At 39.8% G+C, this 25,032-nt stretch overlaps 1 protein-coding gene across 2 annotated transcripts in view; it reads left to right on the top strand.

The window, feature by feature from the left end:
• Window positions 1–25,032, top strand: part of CDH20 (cadherin 20) — a 204,025-nt gene that overhangs the window by 115,709 nt on the left and 63,284 nt on the right. The window contains exon 2 of one of the 2 annotated variants that reach the window (XM_032422752.1): window positions 15,529–15,704. The exons of the other annotated variant lie outside the window; for it this stretch is intronic. The gene's annotated coding sequence lies outside the window, so the exon portion shown is untranslated. The remainder of the gene's footprint in view (window positions 1–15,528; window positions 15,705–25,032) is intronic. 2 annotated transcript variants of the gene reach the window in all.

The raw sequence follows: 25,032 nt of genomic DNA, 5'->3' as shown, positions 1-25,032 counted from the left end.
CACAGTCATCATCTAGGAGATTCTACAAGTATACAATTATTTGTCAAATGCGGGAATGTGGTATATGAGAACTTGAGTCAGACAAGCAAACAAAGCAACCCCATAACTTTACCTTTAAGAACAAAAATCATATAATTCTGTGCTAAATGGCATCAAAAAGATGCCATTTAATTTTATTTTTAATTTTATCTCAAATTAGCATTTGTTACATAATTTGGGCAGTTAACATCATCTCAAGGATGAGCACCCCTTAGAAAGAGTTTTTAATGAATTACTGAAAAATGTTTAAACAGACTGACATGAGTTTAAATGCTAGACCCCTCTTCATTATAGAATTTACCCCCACAGAGTTCTAAAAAATGAACTCTTATGACCCTATCATTTAATAAGCTTACAGCTTGGATTGGCCCCTTTCCATGGTAGGTTGCTAACCTCAATCCTCTATCCTAAGCCTTGCGTGGCCCCATTCCTCTTATTTGCTCGAAGGTGGGTGTGGAATCTGAGTAGTTGCAAGATGATAAGTTTTGGCAATAGGCTCAAACTATTTCTTCCCTTCTTTCAGGTCATCAAATGCAAAGGATAACTTGGCCTTGATATTCTGTGTTCTCCATAGGATTTGCGGAATACCTCTCTGAGGTTTTCCCAGACCTATTACTGTCGTTATTTGTTGTTCATGGGTAATACCACTAGATGATGTACTTTTCATGTTTGGTATTAAGACCTGCAAACCAAATCTCTTTCAATGCTTAAAAGACTTCTAATCTATTTTAATAGAGCTGTTTCTATGTTTAAAATATAAAAACCATTCATGTCTAAACAGAGTTATGTAATTACATAACATTTAAAAAACAAAACCAAGGTTTGGGAGGACATGTCTTGAGAGCAAGACAATTTTAGCCACAAGGTTTGGGTGGGAGACATTTTACAATGGAAACAGTTTATCTTTTTAAAAAAGAGCCCTTTGAGGGGCACCTGGGTGGCTCAATCAGTTAAGCATCTGACCCTTGATTTCAGCTCAGGTCATAATCTCAGGGTGGTGAGATGGAGCCCCACGTCAGGCTCTGTGTTCATCGGAGAATCTGCTTGCGATGCTCCCTCTCCCTCTCCCTCTGCCCTCCCCCTGCTTAAGTGTGTACTCTCTCTCTAAATAAATAAAATCTTTTTTAATTTAAAAAAGACCCCTTGATTAATAAAGCCATTTCTGGTAGAACATCTTCCAATTAGAGATTCTCCTAAACAGATCCTTGCTCTCTCTGAAACTCTGTTCTTGCTTCCACTGTAGAACATAAGCCTTGTCTGTGAAGCATTCCCAGAATCTAAAAAGAGGTGGTGACCTCTGATTATCCACTGATGCTTCAGTGGTTGCCTAACCATAGCTGACTGAAATAGCAGTGGCTGTGAATCCAGAAAATCTGGTCTGAATAGCTTATCTAGCATTAATAATTACAATAATGATAGCTAACATTTATCTAGCACTTAGAGAGTTTTTGTCAGACACTGTTCAAAGTGCTTGTTGTACTATTTTCTTTAATCTTGACAACAATCTTGAAAATCAGGTATTCCTATTATCCTCCCCCTTTTACAGAAGAGGAAATTTAGGCACAGAAAGGTTAAATTACTTGCCCAAAATAGTACAGTGGAAGGGCTACCCCACATTCAGCTACTATGAATACTACTCATATCCTTCCTTGTGAGGTCACTTTCCCCAAGTAATTAAATTCCCAGTCTGTTTCCTTATCTGCCTTTTGACTAGATGGCCTCAGAATTAATGCCTGTACCATCTACTTCACAGACTTGTTGGGAAAGATCAAATATGATGGCAAAGCAATGTGTTTGGGTTTTTTTTTTCTTCTTTGGGGCTGTTACAAAAATACTGAATACAGAATATATAACATATGTGGCAAGATCTTGACTATTTGGGTGGAAACTGAGTGCCTTCTAGAGCCAAACGAACACTGAAAACAGGAAGCTAAGGATTCTTCAGTCCCTTTGTCCCCTTCCCCCTTTCCATCCAGTCAGGCCCAGAGCTCCCACTGCATGGCAATCCACTGCCATTTCCTGGTTGGCCTCACACTGATGCCTCTCTTCTGTATAACAGATCTAATTTTAAAATGCAGATCCTCCAATGAATGATCTGGGTTCTCAGTCAACTCTTTTCACGAGCAAAGAAACCAGACTTCCTTTGAACACTTTTTAAAGAAAACACACATAGAACATAATACAAGTGTTCAAACAAACACAACAGAGTGTCTTTCTGCTCTGCCTCTTTGCGTCTTCTCTCCATGTCTGTTTCTCTTTTTTCTTCTGTCTGCCCTGTTGTTGGTATGACACCCTTTCCATCTGGTTGCCTTCTCATTCTCTAAAATCTCCTCCCTTTGTCATCCGCACCCACCCCCACCCCACGCTCTTAGTTTACTATGTTAGAATATTGAACCAACATTTTACCTATTATTTACTCTATTTCAGAATAGGGTTTTCCTTAGTTGAGGAGAATAGTGAAATATTCTAAATATCCATTTTCAAAAAGAATTCCAAAATACCTTAGGTTGTCAATGATTTATTTAGCCCTGGATCCTGATTTATTGGGCCCATTCCTGCAATATTTGGGGAAGGGGGGGCCAGGAAAGTAGTCTGTCAAAGAGACATCTTGGACATTATCTCTTCCCACATGAGGCCTGCCAAAGCCCCTTCCCTTTCAGAGCAAAGCATCTGGGTCTGAACTCTGCCAGACGATAGGCAAAAAATTGTTCTCCACAAACGTCTTTGATTCTGCATACATCAATAGAGCCTCCCTCGGGCTTGGAGAATCAGGCTGAGAGGCTCATGATGTCTGTAACCTGTGATTCCTTCAGGATCTGAACAGAAGCTAAAGGGCCCATATGCAGTAACTTATCTTGAAGGTAGATTGTGCATAAACATTTGAGAGCAGAAGTCAGCACTGCAATGGTATGTGAATTAATGAAGGCAAATTAGCCTGGGATTTGTGTTTGTTGTGTAGGAAGGTGATGGCAGAGTAAATCTTCCAAAGTTAAGTATATTTTATGTTAATCGCATAAAGTAGCATAGATTTGTTGCTTTAAATCTCATCCACAGGGAGCTAGAATTGGGCTTGTTGATTTCTTTTATTAGCCACTAAAATGACTCCATTCCTTGTTTGTATTTACTAGAGAAGCACAGATCTATTTCAGAATTGCTTTACAACTTTAAGTGTTTTAAGAAACTTCTTTTTAATACCATCCAGTTAATTGTACCGTGAGAGCTCCTAAGTGGGACATTATATCTATCAGTCTTAAGTGCTGCTGCGGATATAATAGCTTTGGTCATATTATTATAATCTCTTTTATTTAGAGCACTTGGAAAGCTAAAAATTAAATATGCCTCAATCTGCTATCATTCTATTACTTACCTTAGTGCTAAGTAAATACTAATGAAACTCTATCACCTCAGATTCAATTATATTCTGAATTCTTTCATGATGGAATACAAGTTCATTGGAGATAGACATCTTTCTTTGTTTCCCCTCTCTCTACGCAGTTAAAAATGTTTTCTCTATAATGGCAAGTTTCTGTGTGCACTGATTTTTTGAACTCAATTTGTGCACTTAATGGGGGAGAGAAATAAAATGGAGAAAGGGGAAATGGTGGAATTACATCCATGTGCTAAATCCGAATGCATTTAACATATCAAGGCCAGAATCTAAGTTCTTAGAGAGGCAGAGCCATGTAAAGCTAGATATTCCCCAAGGGGGGGCAGCCCCTTGCTACTCTAGATGTAGTCCACCAATTAGCATGTTTACACCTACAAGCTTGTCAGCAACATAAAAGCTAGGCCCCAACCCAGGCTGCCCTAGTAACATCTGCACCTTAACCAGACCCTGCAGGACTCCTACGTATCCTATGTACTTGCAAGTCTGAGAAGCCTCGTCTACCTGGCCCAGAGCCTCCAGGGAGAAGATGGAAAAGTCCACACTGACTAGCCTCAGGAATTAACTAGGAATATTCTAGTCATTCCCCTCAACAGACAATGGTGCTACAGAGATAATGGAAAGTAAAAAGCGGCAACACTTTAAAAATCGAATCAGCCATTGAAATCTGGTGGTGGGAGAGGTAGAGACAGGGAAGCAGGAAAGTGTCACACACTTAAGTCCAACCAACTGTTGAAAGAAAAAGCTCTTGTTGGAACTCTTACCCTCCTCTCTGCATGATGTTATTGGATTTGATTTCCTTTCATCTAGAGAAGGACAAATTGGAAAAAAAAAAAATGACCTAAATTCAGTATTCCATCCAGATGCTTTCAATTTGGCAGGCGGGAAGCAAGTTTTGCATAGAGACTGAGCTCACTGAAAGGGATTAGAATTTTGAGTTGGAAATTCCAAAGGCATTTTAAAGTCAAGCAACTGTTTAGGAAAAATATAAATACAAGTGACCTTGATATATAATTCTGCAACGATATTCACATCTCAGAGCCATCTTGGAATAAGCTCCTCGGGGTACCTTTGTCACTAGTCTTCCTGGCCTTGAGTTCAAAACAACAAATTTATGCTAAGTTTCCCTCAGACAAGCGACCAAAAGTGGAAGGTGTAGTAGGATCCAGACCACATCTAATTTAAGAGGAGAAGCCGGTCGCAGAAGACTCCTACAGTACCGGGAGGTCATCACGTAAACAGGCCACCGCCACCACAGAGGCTGTGCTTACCCAGCTAACGGTGTCGCAGAGCTGGCTGCCCTCTGACTGATACAGCCCTGGCCTTCACACTTGACAGCCATCCATGACAGGGACGTGGGCAGCAACACCAGCCCTCCCGGAAAGGTAATCTGCAGGGTCAGACTGCCTCTGGCCTCAGAGTAGTTTGAGATTTTTGACAGCCCTTGACCATAGAGTCTATTATTGCATTAGCTGTTTTGCTGAATTTCCTCTTTCCTTAGCCATTTGTGTTTTTCTCATGTTTTGCCACTTCTTTCAATAAGTAATGATATCTTAGATACCATCAGCTGCTAACATCAGACAATATTTAAATGTTTTTCAGTTTTTTCAAATAATTTATTGATTTAGGAGTAAATACATCTTTCAATATTTTTTAATCAAAATTATTTAAAATATCTCAGGTAGTAAGTGCTACCAAGATGCAGGACATTGTTACTTCTATTTTTTCCACTAAGATACACAAATGAGTTTTTTAATTCTAAAAGAAAAATAGCAATTTTGTCATTTCATGAAAAGGTAAATTTGAACCACAGCATATACGGATTTTATAAAAATTATACAAGTGCCTATACAAGTAGGGGATTTGAATTTACTATTAATTGGGAAAATGTTTTAGTTTCTTTAATGACTATTCCATCTCAAATAGTAGTATACAAAACTAATGACCTCATTCAAAATTAGATCAAAATGATTATTAATTATAGAAAAATAGTTAAGCATGGTATATTAGCTTCCTAGGCTGCCATAACAAACTGGATGCCTTAAAACAACAGAAATTTATCGTCTCACAATTCTGGAAGCCAGAAGTCCAAATAAGGCCACATTCACGGGTACCAGGGGTTAGGACTTCAGCATATTTTTTGGAGGGGGACAAAATTCAACCCATAAATGTGGCTAGCATTTTCTGTGATGGAATATAGCCTCTAAATCATAAAATCATAGTATTATTCTCTCTCTCTGCTCCAAAAATTATAACTTCTTTTCACATGCCTTCACAAAACAAAGGAACAGTTAGAAATCAAGCAACAGTTGCTAACGTAATGTGTCCAACAAGTATTTGATAAAGGTTCTCTTAGAAAAGAGAAAAGGGCATCCAAAGCACGTCAGGGATGGCTGTGCCAATGATAGGAGCTGATGACTTAAGATCCTTGAGATCTCATCTCCCTGGGTGACACAGGGTTTAAGAAAACAAGATAATGATAAGTTCAAAAGATTCATCAAGGGGAAGAGATAGAAGACTACCTAAAGTTACTTACTCCATAAATAATTTAGCATGACAAATCTCTGATACCAGTTGAATGTTCAGAAAACATAATTCACACTAAGTCATGATGTACCATTCATCATGTAACATATTATAGTAAATGACTTTTTGTTGTTACAGTATTTAAATATGTGACTTTCTTCCCCAGACTTTGAATATTCCCACCTTCCCCTTGTAGTACTACTTCAAGGACTCTTTCCATTGGCTCTTCCCCTGTGTGAGCTCTTTTTCTCTACCCTGTAGGCACTCATAGGCACCCTCACAGGAACCTCTCAGCACCAGTCCTGCTTGCTAGCTTCCTCTCATCTCAACCTCTGCTCCCTACTCCTATCCTAGTATCTTTGATACACACCCATGCTTCTCAAACTTGAACGTGGGATCTTGTTAAAATGCAGATTCTGATTCAGTATGTCTGGCGAAGGGTCTGCCATCCTGCATTCCTAACAAGCCCCTGGGTGATGACCAAGCCACTGGCCCATGGACCCCCACAGCAAGGCTGTACACCCTGATGGACGGCCCTCCAAGGCCTTCACTATAAGTCCTACCACCATCCCCAGTTGGGCCTCCCTTCTCCCTCAAGGGCTGATACTTCAAAATGATCTCTCACCACTACTACCCACCTCCTCTCATCAGCTCCTGTCGCCTTAAGCATATCTCAAGTACTCAAATGAATAAAATAATCCTACTAAAGAATGAATGGATGATGCACTCTCCCTACCGCCCCTCCCCTCCCCACCCTCTCAGAGGTTCTCCTTGGCAGTTTGTGTGAATATCTAAATCAAGTAGTTTTCACTTGAAGTATAAACACTGGTACATTTTTCTGGGAAGGGGAGTCAAGATTGTTTATCAGACTTTCAAAGAATTCCCTAATCCCTTTACTTTAAGTAGTAAAATATCAGGTACCATCAATAAACCTATTTGGAAGGGCAATAGAGGGGTAAGGGTAGAGGGGCCTCCTCTTGAAGCACACAACTTGGCCTTCTTCCTTTCACTTTGTGAAGCTATTCACGGGAAAGGAAGAGACAGCGGAGCTGGGGACTGCAGTGAGTTTCCTATTCACGTTCCCTCAAACTCAGGCAACTAGTTACTTTGGGTTCTGCTTCCTTGTATTCACAGAGAATTCCAATCTGGAGGCTGGAGCACAACACCCAGCCCTTAGTGAAACTTGAAGGTGAGATACGGTATGGAAGGAAGGAGCTGTGTCCTCACTGCCTCCACCTGGAGCTAAGATTCCAGGGCCCAGAGAGTCCAAACTCCCAAATCGGGGAGAAGGCAAAAGGACCCTGGACCACTGGGAAAATAAGTGCCTCTGCCAAAGGAAAGAGAATCGTGGGTCTACCGAAGGGCCTGGAAGTGTAACCTCTGCCTCCTCTAAGCACACTGGGCCCTGGAAATGCCTTGTTTAGCTACACATTAAATGAGATAACATATGTAAAGCACCCAGCATGGAGCCCGGCAGATATTAGGAATTCAATAAATATTAGTTCCCTTCCCTATTAAAAGTAATACCAGCTACACTGTTTCTGTGATTTGCTTGCCATTATTACCATAGAGCACAGCGAGAGGCGTGCGTAATTAAATATGTACCACTCTGGCAATTTCATTTTTTTAATTTTATTGATGACATCATTATATGCTTTATATAAGCTCAGAGTTTTCTGCTTATGCAGCATGGTCAACTATTCCTAACTTTCAAAAAAAAAAAAATGCAAAGGAATATCTGAGGGAAGAACAGTTTAGTGGTTTAACAAGGTAAAAAATAAGTTTAACATCTTCCTGAAGTGTGAAGTATCACTTTCCTCATTGTTCTTCCTGTGCTAACCCAGTTGCACCCCTCAACCCTGATACCCCCCCACCAACATGCCCTCCCTCTGTCCTCATTACACTGCAGCAAAGACCAGGCAATCCCCTTCCATGTGTGTTCTGGATGCTTCGATTCATACGCTGTTCAACCCTAGCAGTTTGGGAACACCAGCCAGGGCACAGCGTGCCACAGGAGCTGACAGTTACCCGTCAAAACTATCCTCACTTGGGTCCCTGATCAAAACACTGGTGGAGAATGAATGTGGGCGGTCACTTGACACCACATGGGAGGCTGAAAGCCACCCACCCATTTACCAGTATCTGGGACTAGGAGGAAACATCAGCATCAGAGTGAAAAATAGCCAGAGCCCTCCAATTTGCAAGCAGACATTAATGAACCAGGCACAGAGCTGAAGTTGAAGTTGAGGTTGAGGGGAAAGCAGCTGGAACCTCCATCACGGGCTGGATGTGAATTATTCTTACTAAAACGTCTATGGAACCACTGAACCTATTTAGAAAATCCTCAACAGTATTTACCACTGTAGCACACTAATTCTGATTTGTAACTAACTTGAGGAAATGATAATATCCACAAATGGGATCAATCATTTCAAAATAAGCCTTGTCGTGGAAGACAACATCAATTCCAAAGTAAATCCTAGAGAAGATTTTGTCAGGATGCTCGCTGGCCTGGCTGCCCAAAACATCACCTGGTATTTTTTAAAATTGAAACTGAAAATAGGGTCATTGTCAACAGGCTCTGGCCCTCATTACTCTCCACATGTATACTCCTACAGCTACCAAAAAGCAAGGCATAAAAAGCAAAGAAGAGCACCAAATCTATTAACTGTACTCATCCTCTAGCCTTCGGGCTTCTCTCAACCATAACTTTGCATCTGATAATTACAACTGCCATCTTCCTACAAAGAATGGCACCATCCCCACTTTCTAACTGTGTGGACCTTTTGCTAGTAACGCACATTATTTCCCATCATAATGAAGAAAATAAAACAGAAATGGCAATAAGAACCCTGGATCGTTTAGTTACCAGGTTTGCAAGACTGAATTGACATTAGATTTCCAAAGCATTTTTAAATTTTCATATTTTGGAAATAAAATGATTCTTAATGTTCAGAGAGAATTAATGGCTTGGAATTTTGTCATCAACTCAGGTGAATTTTAATGGCTCATTTTAAAAATTAATATTGAAATGAAACAAGAAGTTTGAACAGCACAGTAGATCAAAGCACCAAAAAAACAAATGGAAGGTGATGTTTGTGAGTGCGAAGTCAATAAAAACTATGCTCATTCTAATTCTACAGAAAATCTCAGTAACCCACCCACATACATGAGGATCTGCCCTAAAAAGCAGGTGTACTCATCACCTAAACAATACAAAGCTGAATAAAGACATATTTCCTAGGAACAGCAAGCAGTTCTTTTCACCGTTTGAAGAGTAATGAATCACTTTTTGAAATAAATACAAATACAAGATTTACAACACGTAAACAACTCTGAGAGTGATTGTCTACCCATCTTTTTACAAAAAAAAAAAAAAATTCTACCCTAGTTATCTCACAAATGTTCAAACTTATTTTCTAACATTTAACAATGGAAACTTACTATTTTATTTAAATGCTGCATCATAGTATATTTCTTAAAAATTAGTATTCATAAATCTTTCCATGACATGATGTTCCAGTCATGCAAAGTTACAGAATATGTAGCTCATGACATCACCGCCATCTCTATCAAGGCCGTCTTGTTATGACTCTACCTTCTGCAGGTCATCTTAGTAATAAAGGTGCTCAAAACGATCGAGGGGGTGGGAGAGAGGATTAACTCTATGAAAATCTTGAACTATTCTTCCCACAACTTGAGGACAGTTTTCCACGAGACAGATATAATTCCTGCTAGTAAAGTTTTGGTCTGAGATAACCAAAACTGGTTTCCTCAAGCTAGTTTTAAGGAAATGGGGAAAATGAGCGAGTGCATGGTTACAGAGGTATCTCACAGAATCCAAAGGCAGGAGGTTCAGCTCAGCCTCCCAGGGGACAGGAACTGGGAAGAGAGAGGTCTTGTGCCTTCCTTGTGTCTCTCTTCTCTGCCATTCTTCCTTTGCACAGCCTCTGCAGGACACAGCATCCCATCCATCCCTGTCCATCCCAGGTCCACATTCCCAAGAAGGAGAAGCTGTATGGCCCACCTTGACTCAAGATATCCACCCTGTTCTAAACAGTTTCAGCCTGGGAGAGGGACATAGTCTTTTGTTATGAACAAGGCCGCAGGAGGGTCCCAGGCTTTGGGACCCAGAAGCAGTTCTTAAACAAGACAGACATATGCTACACAGGGACCCCAAAAGGCATCTGGGACAGTCTCTAATAAGAGGCTCCATTCATAGTGGTGAGTCTGCCATTTGGGAGACATACTGCTAAGACACCCCCTTCAGATTCTACTGTTAGAATTATGTGCAAATTATTTCACTGGAAAATATGTTTCATATTTTTTCTATATTTGGAGAGACTTTGGTGGCATAATTTTCCTTCCTCTCCTCGTGAGAATCTGACAATTTCTACATAGTCACAGTGAAGAAGCATGTTTGGGGTATTTTGGTCTGTTTTTCCCAAAAAATGTGTCAAGAATAGAGTGTCCTTTTGACAACCAAGGTAGAACTTTACATCTCATCTACAAGTGTCCATTTTCTGCTATCCACCAAATATAGGATTTGCAACTTCAATACCTTTAGGGAAATCACCACTCCTGACTAAGTAATATGAAATCCGCAGTTGGACAGATTAATTGCCCGCCCCCCAAAAAAACCTCAGGAAAAGATGCAAGCAATTATGAGAAAAGGCTTTATAGTTTGCACCGCAGGAGTGTTGTCTTTTCTACTTTTGGAAAGAAACTTTCCTTGAGCACCTGTTTTGTTTCACACACTATGCTTCGCATGTTGCAGACAGGAGATGATTTAATCCTTAGGGCAACCCTACAACTCCACAGATTGGAAAAACTCTCTGAGCCTCAGAAAGATGAAATAATTTGGAAAAAAAAAAAAGCCCACAGAGATAAATGTAAACCCGATTCTGCCTGATCCCACAGTCCATGGTGTTTCTCCCACTAGTACTAATAACTAGTATTTATTTAGGACTTACAGTGTACCAAGGCCTTTCCCTTACTTCACTTACAATGACTTAGGCAGCAGATTTATAAACTAGCTACGATCAGCTCTGTTTCGTACGTGACAGGGAAACACAAAAAGGTTTACTGTTTGCCCAAATTCATACAGCCTGTAAATGGCGGAGCTGAGATTAGAACCCAGGTGATCCGGCTGCACGTCACGTCCAGTTGCCTCCTCTGGAGAATCCGATCCTGTAGATAGCACATGGCCCTTCTTACTGATTGCTCTCATTATTAAGTCGATATGCCTTAACTGTGTCTGTGAGACCAGCCATGACTACATCACAAGTTCAAAGTAAAACAGAGTTAAAATTGCATAGCTTGCCTTTTCACTGCGTGCGTGGAGAACGGAAATGACAAGCTTGGTAACCAGGATTCTCCCATCCTTATTTCACCCTAAAACAGCTTTTTTTCCTTATAATCCCTAAAGATTCAAGACATCAAGACATGCTAAAGGTGTTACGGGTGAGGGAAATCTCTTCACTTCTGTGTACAGGGGTGCATGTGCGCGCACATGTGTATGTGCGTGTGTGTGTGTGTGTGTGTGTGTGTGTTTGGGAAGGAGGAGAGTAAGGTATTAAAGAATATTGGTGACTCTCATCTAAAAACGTTCTTTTCCTTACCTCTCCTTTTAAAGATAAGCATATGTGGTGTCTCTGCCAGGAGACCTTAATAGATGGCATTCCTCTAGCAGCTTTTTTTTTCCCTGCTTGCTCCATTAAAAGTCTTCCAATTTCAAATCACTACAGTGCAAGTGGTTTAGATAATGTACTGTCATCCGTACCTCATACATCGTGTCCAGGGGACTCGCCTTACAGTAAGCATCACTTCGATTGCAGTGAGCTGGCCACGAGCCATGACCTATGCGGGCCCCAGTGGCATTTATTGTAAACTATAGCTTCTGGGTGATGCTAATGAAGTTCTTCAAGAAGCCACATTTGCATGACTTCACATTTTACCGTGTCTCCTTTAAAACTGCTAATAAAAGCCCGGCAAACGTGTTCTTTATTATTAGTTTGTTACCCCATTTTCTTCATCTCTCTGTGCAGGGAAAACCACTTCCATGCATCCCGCTACACCGTATCCTTTCATGACCACCAAAAACCAAACACCTCCCCGGAAAAAATCGCAAAAACCTAATGTGGTAACTGCCTCCAAATTTGGAGCTTTATATACAAATTGTTTATGACATTTACAAAACTGGGAAGAAACTGCAATAGCACTGTGCTTCTGGAAAGATGAGGCCAATTTCAGAATCCAATTTTCAAAAGGAAATGCCATGTTTGTTTCATGTCAGCCTCCGCTTCAGACCAGAGGAAAAAAACGAACAAAGCAAAAACCGTTGGTCTGGCTGGTTATTTCCAAGCAAAGCAGAGGGCAGATGGAAAGCCATTCAGTTGGCTGTGGCGCCTTGTCTTGTCTACCTCCAGTTGCTTTGGAAGCAGCTGAGCAAAGCTTAACCCCACTGAATGGGGATTCTCATTCTCTCTCTCTCTCTCTCTCTCTCTCTCTCTGTCTCATACACACACACACACACACACACAATTTATTTAAATAGCAGTATTTTTAAAAATATAGGCTGGGCTGTCACACGGCCAGGTGGCCTGGCTGCGTTAGCAGTTCGGCTACACCAGACTGGCTGCCCAGTTTACCAAAGGCCCTGCCTCCCAACCGACCTGTAGTGACAACCCCGTACAGAGCCATGGGTGCACAGGATACCCTCAAGCCCAACGCAGTCTCTTGTTAAGGTGGAAAGATTCCCAGAAGGGAACACGTGGTACTTGTAGATTTAGAATCAAGCTTTGGAGTATGAATATACATATATTTTTACATATATATATATATATATATATATAAAATGAAAATCATCTCTGCTATTGCATGTTTGCATTTACATCTCCATATGTACATTATAGTTTCCAGCTACATCCATATATGTGGAATTAATGAATAAAAACATGTAGTCACAAACACACACACATAAATACATAGCAAACACAGAGAAGGATCTAGATACATTGCAGATATCATATATGATATCAGGTATCAGATATCAGTGTATCTAGATACGGTGACGGTATCACATATCATATATAGTTCATAGAGATTCTGATAAAAAATTTGTATAGGAAAAAAATATATATCGACTTTTAAATGAATTTTTTTCCCCTATATTCAACTTTCTTCCCAAAGACTGTTTTTCTCATTGCTCCCTACTGTAAAACAACTTGAGTATTTTATTACCTCTGTTGGTCTATACAATGTGCAAAAAGAACACAAGGACCAACCAGTCACACCTGTGTTTGCTTGCCTCTGCCAACTGTCTGCATATAAGTTCCACCCACTCCCCCTGCCTACTGCGGTAAAGGCAGATCGTACATAGCAGAATGCCCAGAGCATGTGGGGAAAACAAGGCTCAGTTAGCTTGATGACTGTGGGGGTAACATCTTATCATCTCTGTACACAATATATTGTGTACATGGATGACTGTTGTCTACAACACGACTGGGCACTAGCTGTATCCAATCTATTTCTATGCTGTATTGTCATTGGTCAAAAATGGCCTTGTTCTCCCATTCCCTCCATTTTCCAACTGAAAAAGGAAAGGAACTGATAAGCCTAGCTCAATTTGTTCTGGCAATTATTACAAAATTCCTACTGTGAGGGAGGCCCTGCCCGTTGGTGCGGAATGACACGCAGCCATCCAGGGTCCAGACAAAAGGAGACCCTGCTTTTCTCCAAGTGTATTCAGCCATGTATAGACATATTGGCTGAGATGCCTGCCCATTCACATCTTAATGGGAAAAAGAGAGAGACAAGAACCTGAGGGGGGGGGGGCGGTGGAAACAGGAGAAGGAAAGATTATCAAGTGACACCAGATAACAAAACGTGCACTTGGCGAAGAGGAAGAAAGCAAACTATTTTGACCACAGGACAGTAAATCACTGATAAAATGTGGAGATATATATATGTTTTAGTACTATCCAGCTAAATTATGCTTTTATCACAGATAAAAGTTACTCTAATGATACTGAAATATGAAACTGAAGAAAGTTACGCCTGGAGGTTGGATTATGTGACTCTCGCTTCTACTATTCTCTCTCTCTCTCCCCCCGCTCTCTCTCCTGCACATTAATTCAACCAAATGAAACTTGGATGAAATACCACCAAGATGCATTCTAAAGTGTAATTCCTCTGAAACAAGTACGTAGTTTTATTAGAAAACCAAAGTACCGGTCAAAAGGTGAAAAAAATAGATTATATTATGATGAAAAGAGGTCATTTAAGAAAAGGCTGAAAAAGCACTTCTTTTCGAAATGGCATATGGAGGCTTTTATAACACTGAAAAAAAGGTGACTTTTTCTTCATATTTGTCCTTATTCTCTGCTTATGAACAGAAAGAAAATGTTTGACGATAAGGTCACTTCAAATTCTAGGCCACGGCACATCTCTCCTCTGGAGCCGAATGCCCTCATCTTTCCCCCTTTCAACTATGTCTAATGATAATTGTTCTACCCGTCCAACACTCCTGTCTACTAGGAAAACAGTTGACAAGAAGGAATGTCAGAGTTGTATCTGTGACATCCCAGAAATCATTTCTCCCAGCAAAAGTCACTTATTTCAAAGGATAAGTAATGAAATGAGCAGGGGAAAATTAATTTTAAAATCCGTTATTAGTTGCTTCTCTTTAGTCATAATGGAAATGGGGGGGGAAATTACAGATTCAATAACACGCATTTTTTCCATTACGGAGAATGGCTAATTCAATGGATGAAGCATTAGAGAACTCAACTCCAGACAGAGAAACAAAAAGGAAAAGTTTAAGATATAAAATATACCATAAAATTGTTGGGAAACGTGAACTACAACCCCCAATGAAATTACCTCGTCTGGCAATTAAGAGCCCGTTTGCTGGAGCATTAATAGCCTCAAGCAAACTAAACAAACCCATTCCTGGCTGCCGGTAATGACAGATTTCTTAGGGAGTATTATTTAATTAACAATAATTTGAAAGAGCAGCTCAGCTGAGACACTGCTTGTACTTACTGGAAACCCTGAGCAATGGTAGTGGAAAAGATGTGCAATTTGTTCACCTTCCCATTATCTTTCATTTCTGAAATACGTAAGTAGCTGATAGGTATTTGCCACTAGGTATTTTCAGCTGTCTGTGAGGCCAACACGTCCAAAGAACTTGAGCTCTTACTATACCAGGCTGCTAATAGTCCTCTGCCGTTTGATTCTGTTAAGAAATCCCCCAGGGCCTCCAATGCTCAGGGACAGCATTCTTTGTCCTTCCCCCTTCTAGACAAGGGCAACTGCCAGCCCCCCTTCCCTGTGTACGCCAGGCTCCCTCCCACCCCCATACATCATTTGCCGCTAATCACCTAACATAAGTGATGCCTTTTGTTCTCCTTCCCTTCCCAAGTAGCTTTAGGTTGCATCAGCAACTTGGTGGCTGGCTGGGCCTTACTCCCCCGAGATGTCTTCCAACCCCATGGCACTGGCAGAGGGGTAAAGAAAGCTTTAGCCGGGGCAGCCTTCTCCCCTCAAAGTTACTGAACTAAATTCCCTACCTCCAGCAGCCTCCGTTGGAGCTGATTATAATTTAAGGACCAATTTCAAACTGGCAGAGGGAGGACCACTTTAAGTTGTTCTGACATACACTGGAAGCTGGCAGCTTGAAGTGAACTCCACAACTAAAGTGACAAGCTCAGGAAAATGCAAATATAGTGCACTCCGTGGAAGAAGGAGAAAAGTAAGTTATAAAACTTTTCATGTCGTCTGTTATTTCCAGGACATAGCTTCACAAAATCTGGTTTAAAATTGGGCAATGACACATAAAGATTGTCTTGGGAAGTGCAAGTGTTGATTTAGTTCCTGTGGGAGCCAAACAAAGCTAGCTAAGACAGTAATTTTAAATTATTATTGGATGGCTGTTAATTGTACTCACCAGTGTCCATTAAAATTCCTGCCAACAGAAAATCTTTATCTTGACTTGATTTGTGAGAAGCTTAGGAATGAACAGTCAGTGTAGAACATGGTTATTAAGCAAAACAAATTTCTGTTTGTGGCTTCTGAAAAGACAAATCTGAAATCCCAACCAGTTAGCTCATGCTTATGTTTGAGAGTAGATTAGGATAGGGTATGTGTAGAGCACCAGCATCCACAGTAGATTAAGATTGATTGCGGGAGTTAAAGATTTTTTCTTTGATTCTTTTGAGCCCACAGTAGCTTTAGCTCAAATAATATCAAAGGCATCTGATTAAACACACCTCCCAGCAGGATTTTATCGTAGGGCATGCTTTATTGTGTACGGTATAATCAGATTGATATCATACGGCATCAGCCAGTGAATGCCTTGTTTTGAAACAACTTGTGGAAATAGATTTTTATCCCTTTCTTTAATCCTAATTTGATACTATTAACCAATTCTATTATTTAAACTGACTATTAAGATTGGAATCAGTTTGATTTATCAGAATGTATTTCCCATTAATAAGGCTTTCTTTTTAGCCTCCCCCTTAACCTTCATTTACTTTTAGTACTTTGAAGAGAAACATTTACAAAATCTTTTTCCCTCATATGGATTAAAGCATGTGGATTGGTTCCCCTTAAACTATTCTTAGCCTTACAGTATAAGAACAAAACCTTGTAGAGTTTATATGTGTTTCTTTTAATGATTCTTTATTATATAAGAAAAAAAAAATGAAAGGGACTATAAGAGAAAGAACTAATAAATTAAATTTTGCAAAAGATACATAAGAGCATTTTCCATTCCAAAGAAACCCAATTCCTTTTACTGACATAGAAAAGAAATATACAGTAATTTTAACTGCTAATGCGGTTTCCACTAGTAACATTTGAACATCTTTGTGGTGCTGCTATATGGTATTTAAATATTAGAAAGGAGGAAAGTGCCAGCATAAAAGCAACGAACAGAGACACACAATTTTTCCAGACAGCAGAGCTAACAATCCTATCTTGCCACAAGTGTTACCTAAGATCAATCAGCAAGTTATTAAAAAAAAAAAAAAAAAAAAAAGTTTTTTCCTTTCTTTAACAGATCCTTTACAGCAAGTAAAAGTAGAAATAGCTAGTATCAAGCATCATCACCAACTGACTGCACTTTAGAAAAGGTCCTTTTCACTGTATGCTCATAAATTCAGCATTTCTTCTAGGCAAAAATGAGTGAAATGTTGTAAATGTTGTACTATGATGTAAAGTCAGCATTTGAAAAATCACTGATTTACGGGATTTGCAAAAAGCCATTCCCACATTTGACAGACCTACTTGAGTTTGTGGAAGCTTCCTCCCACCCTTTAGTCTCCTGCTCCTGTCTTCCCCTGCTCAAAAAAGGGCAGATTTCTTAATTTCCAGAAGCAATCTGTCCCACTTTATAAGCTTCACTGTCAGGAAATCTTTGTTTAAATCTCTTCCTCTACTGATTAAGGCCATGGTCCATGCCCCTGATCCCTAGGAGATGCCCATCTTCAGTGAAGATGAATTTTTAAAATTTGGATGCCATTATCAAGCTACACTTTGACTTTTTCTTCTCTAGCCTTAAGGATATCCTTTCCTGGTGGTGCCTGGGCGGCTCAGTCGTTGAACGTCTGCCTTCGGCTCAGGTCATGATCCCGGGGTCCTGGGATGGAGCCCCGCATCGGGCTCCCTGCTCAGCGGGAAGCCTGCTTCTCCCTCTCCCACTCCCTCTGCTTGTGTTCGCTCTCTCGCTGTGTCTCTCTCTGTCAAATAAATAAACAAAATCTTAAAAAAAAAAAAAAGATATCCTTTCCTGGGCACCTGGCTGGCTCAGTCGGTAGAGCGTGCAACTCTTGATCTCGGGGTTGTAAGTTCAAGCCCCATGTCGAGTGTAGAGGTTACTTAAAAATAAAAAAATAAAAAAAATCTTTAAGGGTTGCCCACGTGGCTCAGTCAGTTAAGCACCTGTCTTCAGCTCAGGTCATGATCTCAGGGTCCTGAGATCGAGTCCCGCATTGGGCTCCCTGCTCAGGGGCGGGGTCTGCTTCTCCCTCTGCCTCTCACTGGTGCACGCGCTCTCTTCTCCCTCTCTAATAAATAAATAAATCTTTAAAAAAAAAAAATTTCCTTTCCTTGGACACTGTAGGTTTCATCTTTAGAGCCTTGAGGACTCCTCTGAACCTGATCCAAGCTTCCACCCTCACTTCGCAGCCCCCTTTGGGCTGCAGCTCTCAGAAACCAAGAAAGCTCTGGTGAGGAACCCAGTCCCACCTGGCAGATCCTCAGGATCCTACTCTTTTAATACTGCTGCTATACAAGTACCACAACTCCCACTGAAATGAGAATGTCATATTGCTGAACCATTGTTCACTTTTTGTTTAATTTTATTCTATTCCAAGTTTTATTAAATTCCTGCTTGCTGCTGACACTGTGCTAATTCTGAAGACACAGGGTAACAGTCGCTGCCCTCAGAGAATTCAAAGGGTAGTGGGGAAAGCAGACCATGTGGGCTGGCTGGTATGATGGACAGAGTGGCATGGGGGCACAGAAGACAGGCCTCGTAATTAACAAATGCTTCCTGGAAGAGAAGGTGCCAAGCAAAGGGCCTAGAAAAAGCATTCCTGTTTGAACAAAAGCATGAAGGTGTTAAAATAAAGGGTCTGTAGTTTATTTTAATGGACCAAAAAATGTGAGAGGAGAAGGGACAGGAAATGCCTGGTAGGCAGGAGCCAGATCATGTAGGTCCCTGAGTACCTTGTCAAGGAGTTCAGATTTTATCAGTTAAGAAACGAAGAGCCAAAGAGCCGTTAAGAGACCTTTTAGCAGAGTGACCTGGTAAGATCTCTCTGGCTGACAAGAGAATAGATTAGAACAGGGACACCACTTAGGAAGCAGCTACGGTGGTGAAGGTGTGGAAGCTACTGGGGCAGTTAGAGACAGACGGAGTCTTCCATTAACTTCTGGATTCCTACTTTGATGGCTGAAGTGCCATTTGTTCCATGGCTAGAGTAAGCAGAGCAAGAGACCCAACAGAGAGAACAACTAGGAGTCAAACTGGGAGGAAATGATACCCACTATGACCCACCAATCTTGTATTTGTTCAGTGAGCTCTTATTTCCAGATATCACTAGATTTTATTTTATTCATTATTTCACTTTACTTTTGTTCCACTTTGGTAAAATCTCAATGCTTAGTGATCATGACTTTAGATGTCCTTAAAATATGAATATTAAACACTTGATACAGAACTTACTCCTTTACAAATACTACTTGTCACTGTACTAAAGTTGAAAATGATCCACTGATAACAGTTCTCCAGTCACTCAGTAATAAAGAGTCAGAACCACATTTCTTTATTTGTTAAGCCCGAGCAGGAGTAATCATAAGTTGTGCAGGTATCGCTTATATAGATACACCCGTCCTTTACATACACCCATCTCTATCACAGCAAACATGGAAATTAGGCCAAACAGAACTTGCTCTCTATATATGTTTTTTTTTTAATCGAAGAATGACTATTCCCCACGCTCCCCAAATCCCCTTCCAAATACAAAAACTTGCCTTTGCTTATCTGAGATTACAAAAGCTCTTCCACACTGAACTCAGTGGCCCTGGAGAGCTTGACTGATGGGCCAGGTGCGACAAAGTGTATTTTCTAACGATGGTCACAATAATATGTGTCATCCCACAGGCTCTCCTGGAGCCTTGCCACTCCCCTTCGAGAGGTGGAGTCTAATTCCCTTCCCCTGAGTGTGTGGACTTGGAAGTGGCTCATAACCAACAGAATATGGCAGAAGAGAAGCTTGAGAGGATTCTGGGGTTGGGTCATAAAAGCTAATGCATTGTCTGCTTTGAGAATGGACGTGCTCACCTGGGAGCCCTGACCACGTACATAGTCCAAATGCTCTCATGGAAGCCACCATGCTGAGGAAGCCCAAATTAGTCCATGTGGAAATCGCATGTGAACGTACTAAATGAGACTACATGAAGGAACAGAGACGCCCCAGTGGGCTCCGGCAGCACCAGACCCCTGCCGTCCCAGTCCAGCCACCATCTGACTGCAGATGCCTGAGAAACCCCATGCCAGAATCATCCAGCCAAAACGCATCCAAATTCCTGACCTACAGACACCACAAAAATTAATAAAATAATTGCTGTTTTAAGCTACTACATTTTGAGCTGATTTGTTTCATAGCAATAGCTAGCCAAAAAACAGGAATTAGTGCCAAATGATCCAGTACAAAGTCAAATATGGAGGATCAGTGGGTAAGTTCCCCTTACCTCATTGTGTGAGGCTACATTTGTGCCTCTTAATCCAGCCCTGAAGCTAGTTAGTGACCTTGATGCCAACATTAAACTGGATTCTGATGACCCTGAAATAACTAGAAGATCCTAGATTGAGAACAGTTCTCACTCCTCATGACCCGACTGGTCATTTCTGGAACCCATCATGGCTCCACTTCGCTAGTTTTAAACCAATTTGTTTAGCTTGGGCCATTTAGGAATCTCCTTTTTTATATATCCCTTGTTAACATGGTAAATGTCCTTAAGAAGAACATAAACTTAAGTATATGTTCAATGATTCTATTAGAATCATTAGAACCATCAAACTGGACTAGATTTTTGGGAAGCAAGGGGAGTCCATTCAGGGTTCAAATTAAGACATCACACATTTGCTTGAAAGGTGGTTCCATTACAGAGCCAGAAAACACTACCGAAGAACCATCAGGGAATAACCACAGCCCAGAAAAGTGAGGATATTGAACCAATCTCTGCCTCATGACTGTATCACTATGATATAATTAGAAGGAAGCTGCTGCTACAGCCTGCAGATCAAGTAAGCACTCTTGTCACATGCACATGGCTGTCTGAGCATGGCTGGGCATGCTCTGTTGGGGACAGCTAAGAGTCAGTGGTATCAAGGAGGAGTAGAGAATATTGAATCTCAGGCTTAAAGGCAATGCCTTCTACAATTACCTTCTATAAAGGTAACTGGGATCTATAAATAATGGACAATACCAGCCCAGGATCAGCTAATTCTAACATAACTTGACTCACAGTATTAATTCATTTTGAGGTATTTCTGGAGTAGATTTCCCACTTTCTGATAAAACTGTGAAGTACGTAAACTCTGTTTCTCCAATTGAAGCATATGTGGCAAAAATGTGTTAGAAGTTGACAATAGATGCTTTTTTTGAGAACAGCTTTAAAACCAATTCTCGACCTTCCCTCAAAGACAGAGCTGCATGATATTCCTTTGAATGGGTATATCATAGTTTTTAAAATCACCTATTGTTGGAAATCTGGATTAATCTTGTCTTTTGCTACAATAAGAATACCATAATAAATATAAATAGATTTAAATTCAAATAAAATATGTATCAAAATTATTTCCTTAGGATCAATTACATATTCATTTTAAAGACATGACACATACTGCAAAATTGCTTTCAAGAAAGCTTTTGTCAACCTACGCTTCTATCTGAAGTATATGAAAATGTCTAGTTCCCCACATTCTCAGCAACATGGGTTAGCTTATTTTGTAATGTTTTCCAATTTAAGAGGCTAGAAATAACTCATTTTCTTCAGCTATTCGCAAAAGTAAAATGTTTATCATATATTATAGGTCATTTTATTTCCTTTTTTATGAATTTCTCTTGTTGTCATTTGATCACCTTTTTTAACAATGAGCATAAAGACTCTTTAATATGGTCAGGGTTTTCTCATGTATGTTGCTTGATTTTTATACTAAAAATATAACAATTTCTAGTAATTATTTAGTTCAATCTATTAACATTATCCTTCACTACCTTGGATGATACTTTGAGAAGGCTTCTTCAACCCAGTACTGTAAAAACAATATTAACCTATTATCTTCTCTTAGTTTTTTTTACTTTTTTTAAATGTTCTACTAACCTGCATAGTTTGATTTTTCCCATTTGACTCTCCAATGAAATAAAGAGTGGTGGATGGTGGATGGTGAAGGACAGGATATAGTTTTTCCAACCACAGTTAACCAACTTACTGAAGAAGTCTGCCTTGCCAAATATATAATGTAGATTAAGATGGAGCTTAGTAAAGAGGATATAGAAATAAATAAAAGGAGAACTAAGAGGAAGGCAGAGCCTAGCAATTTCACCTTGAAAAAGCTTCAGAACTTCTAGTGCCTAGAAGAGCAGAGTTCTGAAAAATCCTATACTTAAGGATTTCCACTTCCTTGATCCTATGAAAACATAATCAAAAGGTGCCAGAAATATAATAGTTGCAAGTTTTGGTTGGGGGAGAAAGGTACTAACACATAAGTGGTAATAATATAAATACTAATAACTTGAATTGTTATAAGATACATTCTGATCTCAGAAACACTTAAAAGTTTTTTAAAAGTCCTAAAAAAACACAAAATATATTCATTAGGTCTGTTTGGAGGCTTTCTTTTCTATTTAGTTCCTCAATACTTATTTTGTTTATTTTAAAATGCTTTTAAATTTTAAATCAGTTTTTATTTTATTAAAAGTAAAATATATGCGTTGGTCAAAAGAAAACAAAGCAAGACAGTACTGGAAAGCTTAAAAGAAAAAGCAGTTCCTTGCCCCACTCCAAAACCCAATCCCCAAAGGCAACCCCAGAAGTTCTTTCTCCAAGTACTTGCCCATGTGTTTTAATCCGTAAAAAAGTATTTAACAGTTTGGATATTATTATTCTTTCTGCTTTCAGTCTTTTAATTTTATTTAATATTTTCTCATACTTAATATCCACCAACGTATTAAGAGGCATGTATAATCAGACAGTACAAAGGCAAAAAAGTCCAGAAAACAATGAGTTTTTACACATGATAGTTTTGTTCTTGGACAGCAGATAAAATAAACCCTGATATGTCAGAAATGCTCTAGACTTTGGCATCATTTGTTGTAATATGAAGTTAAGGAATCCTTTGTAGAGATGCTAGGAAACCTTATGAGGGAATTGGGGTTTAAAAAATTACAGTGGTCTAAAATTCTGGGGTATTTTTTAGTTGTCTAGTTAAAGGGATATAACCATGAAGTTATCTCTGGTAGTTTAGCATTTTATCTCTTTAATTCAGGGGAAAGGGTATATACCTATTACTTTGACAGTCCCTTCTTTCTTGAATCTAGACCCTCTATTAGTCCAGTCTTCACCATATGACTATATTTTTTCTTTTTTTTTATTATGTTATGTTAATCACCATACATTACATCATTAGTTTTTGATGTAGTGTTCCATGATTCATTGTTTGCGTATAACACCCAGTGCTCCATGCAGTACGTGCCCTCTTTAATACCCATCACCAGGCTAACCTATCCCCCCACCCTCCTCCCCTCTAGAACCCTCAGTTTGTTTCTCAGAGTCCATCATCTCTCATGGTTCGTCTCCCCCTCCGATTCCCCCCCCTTCATTTTTCCCTTCCTGCTATCTTCTTCTTCTTCTTTTTTTAACATATAATGTATTACTTGTTTCAGAGGTACAGGTCTGTGATTCAACAGTCTTACACAATTCACAGCACTCACCATAGCACATACCCTCCCCAATGTCTATCACCCAGCCACCCCATCCCTCCCACCCCCCACCACTCCAGCAACCCTCAGTTTGTTTCCTGAGATTAAGAATTCCTCATATCAGTGAGGTCATATGATACATGTCTTTCTCTGATTGACTTATTTCGCTCAGCATAATACTCTCCAGTTCCATCCACGTCATTGCAAATGGCAAGATTTCATTCCTTTACATTTCCTTTTAAAATCTTTTTATTCTGTCTAGTTTGGTTATGAATAGAAGTCTATGATGAAAATTGCTCTACTGTCTTCTAGAACTCAGTATTACCATTGAGAAATTTCATGTATTTTAGCAAAATGATAGAGGAAAATAAGAAAAAGATATGTGATCCTAGAGAAAGGAGATCCAGCACAGGGGACTCGTGAGGAGAAGCCCTAGAATAACAGTTATATACTAGGCCTAGACACAGAAGCCAGGCCAGGGAGGGAGGGTCCCGGGGTGGGGGGGGAATGAAACTGGTATTAGAGGGTTTGAGAAATTCTTGCAGTATTTGGAAAAATTATCGATAAGCATGAAACAGATCTTTGGAACATTTGAAAAAAGTAATAGTGACACATACATAAAGAAGAGGACAAAAGAAAATACTAGGCAGTTGTTAATCCAGAAAAACAAAACTGTTCTAGAAAACAGGAATTAGACTCTTAACGTACAACTTTGCTTGATAGGAAACAACGTTCATTCATAAAACGGTAAATTTTGACTATTCTTTTAGCGAAAATTGAAAAAGAACTGTGTTAAGAGGGTGAGGGAGGGGAGAATGAGTGGGAATATGTTTAAAGAGAACTAAATCCTCAACTATCCTACTGGGAAGTCAACTGCTAATATCTAAAATAGATATTTCATGGGGCGCCTGGGTGGCTCAGCCGGTTTAATGTCTACCTTTGGCTCAGGCCACCGAGTCCCCCCCATCAGGCTCCCTGTTCAACGGGGAGTCTGCTTCTCCCCCACCCCGCTCGTGATCTCTCTCTCTCACTCTCCTCTCAAATGAATAAATAAAATTTTTAAAAAACAATAAAATAAAAAAATAAAAACACATCGGCACTCAGTTAATATTTACTAAACACCTGGGATGTGTCAAATACTGCACTAGGTATCAAGTCTATAGGGATAAAAGACACTATCTGTGTCTTCAAGGAGCTTACAATATGGGGAAGAGAAAGACAAGTAAATAATTACAATATTGAATAAGGAAGAGCCAATGGGAAATGCATGAGGCACTCTGAGAAGAGAGATGAGATGGGAAACACAGAAGAAGTCAAAAAATAAAATAAAACAGAACTTGATCTATAGTATTATATTAGGTCACGATAATCTTCGACAACCCTTTAAAACTTTAAGCCCTTGAAAGAAGATATTTGAGCCTCAATAAGGTTAAGCAAACACCCAGCATCACACATCGAAGGGCAGAGCTAGAAAGTCTTAAGCCAAGATGTCCTGAGCCCAAATTATGCATCATTTTCCAAAAGAGAGGTATTTTTTTGAAAACAGATTTTAGAAGGTAAGTTTCTCTTTTCCTTTAACAGGAGAAATAA

The sequence above is a fragment of the Phoca vitulina genome, unplaced genomic scaffold (assembly GCF_004348235.1).
Source record: "Phoca vitulina isolate PV1807 unplaced genomic scaffold, GSC_HSeal_1.0 scaffold27, whole genome shotgun sequence".
Taxonomy (NCBI): Eukaryota; Metazoa; Chordata; class Mammalia; order Carnivora; family Phocidae; genus Phoca; species Phoca vitulina.
This window is presented reverse-complemented; position numbering and strand designations above follow the sequence as displayed.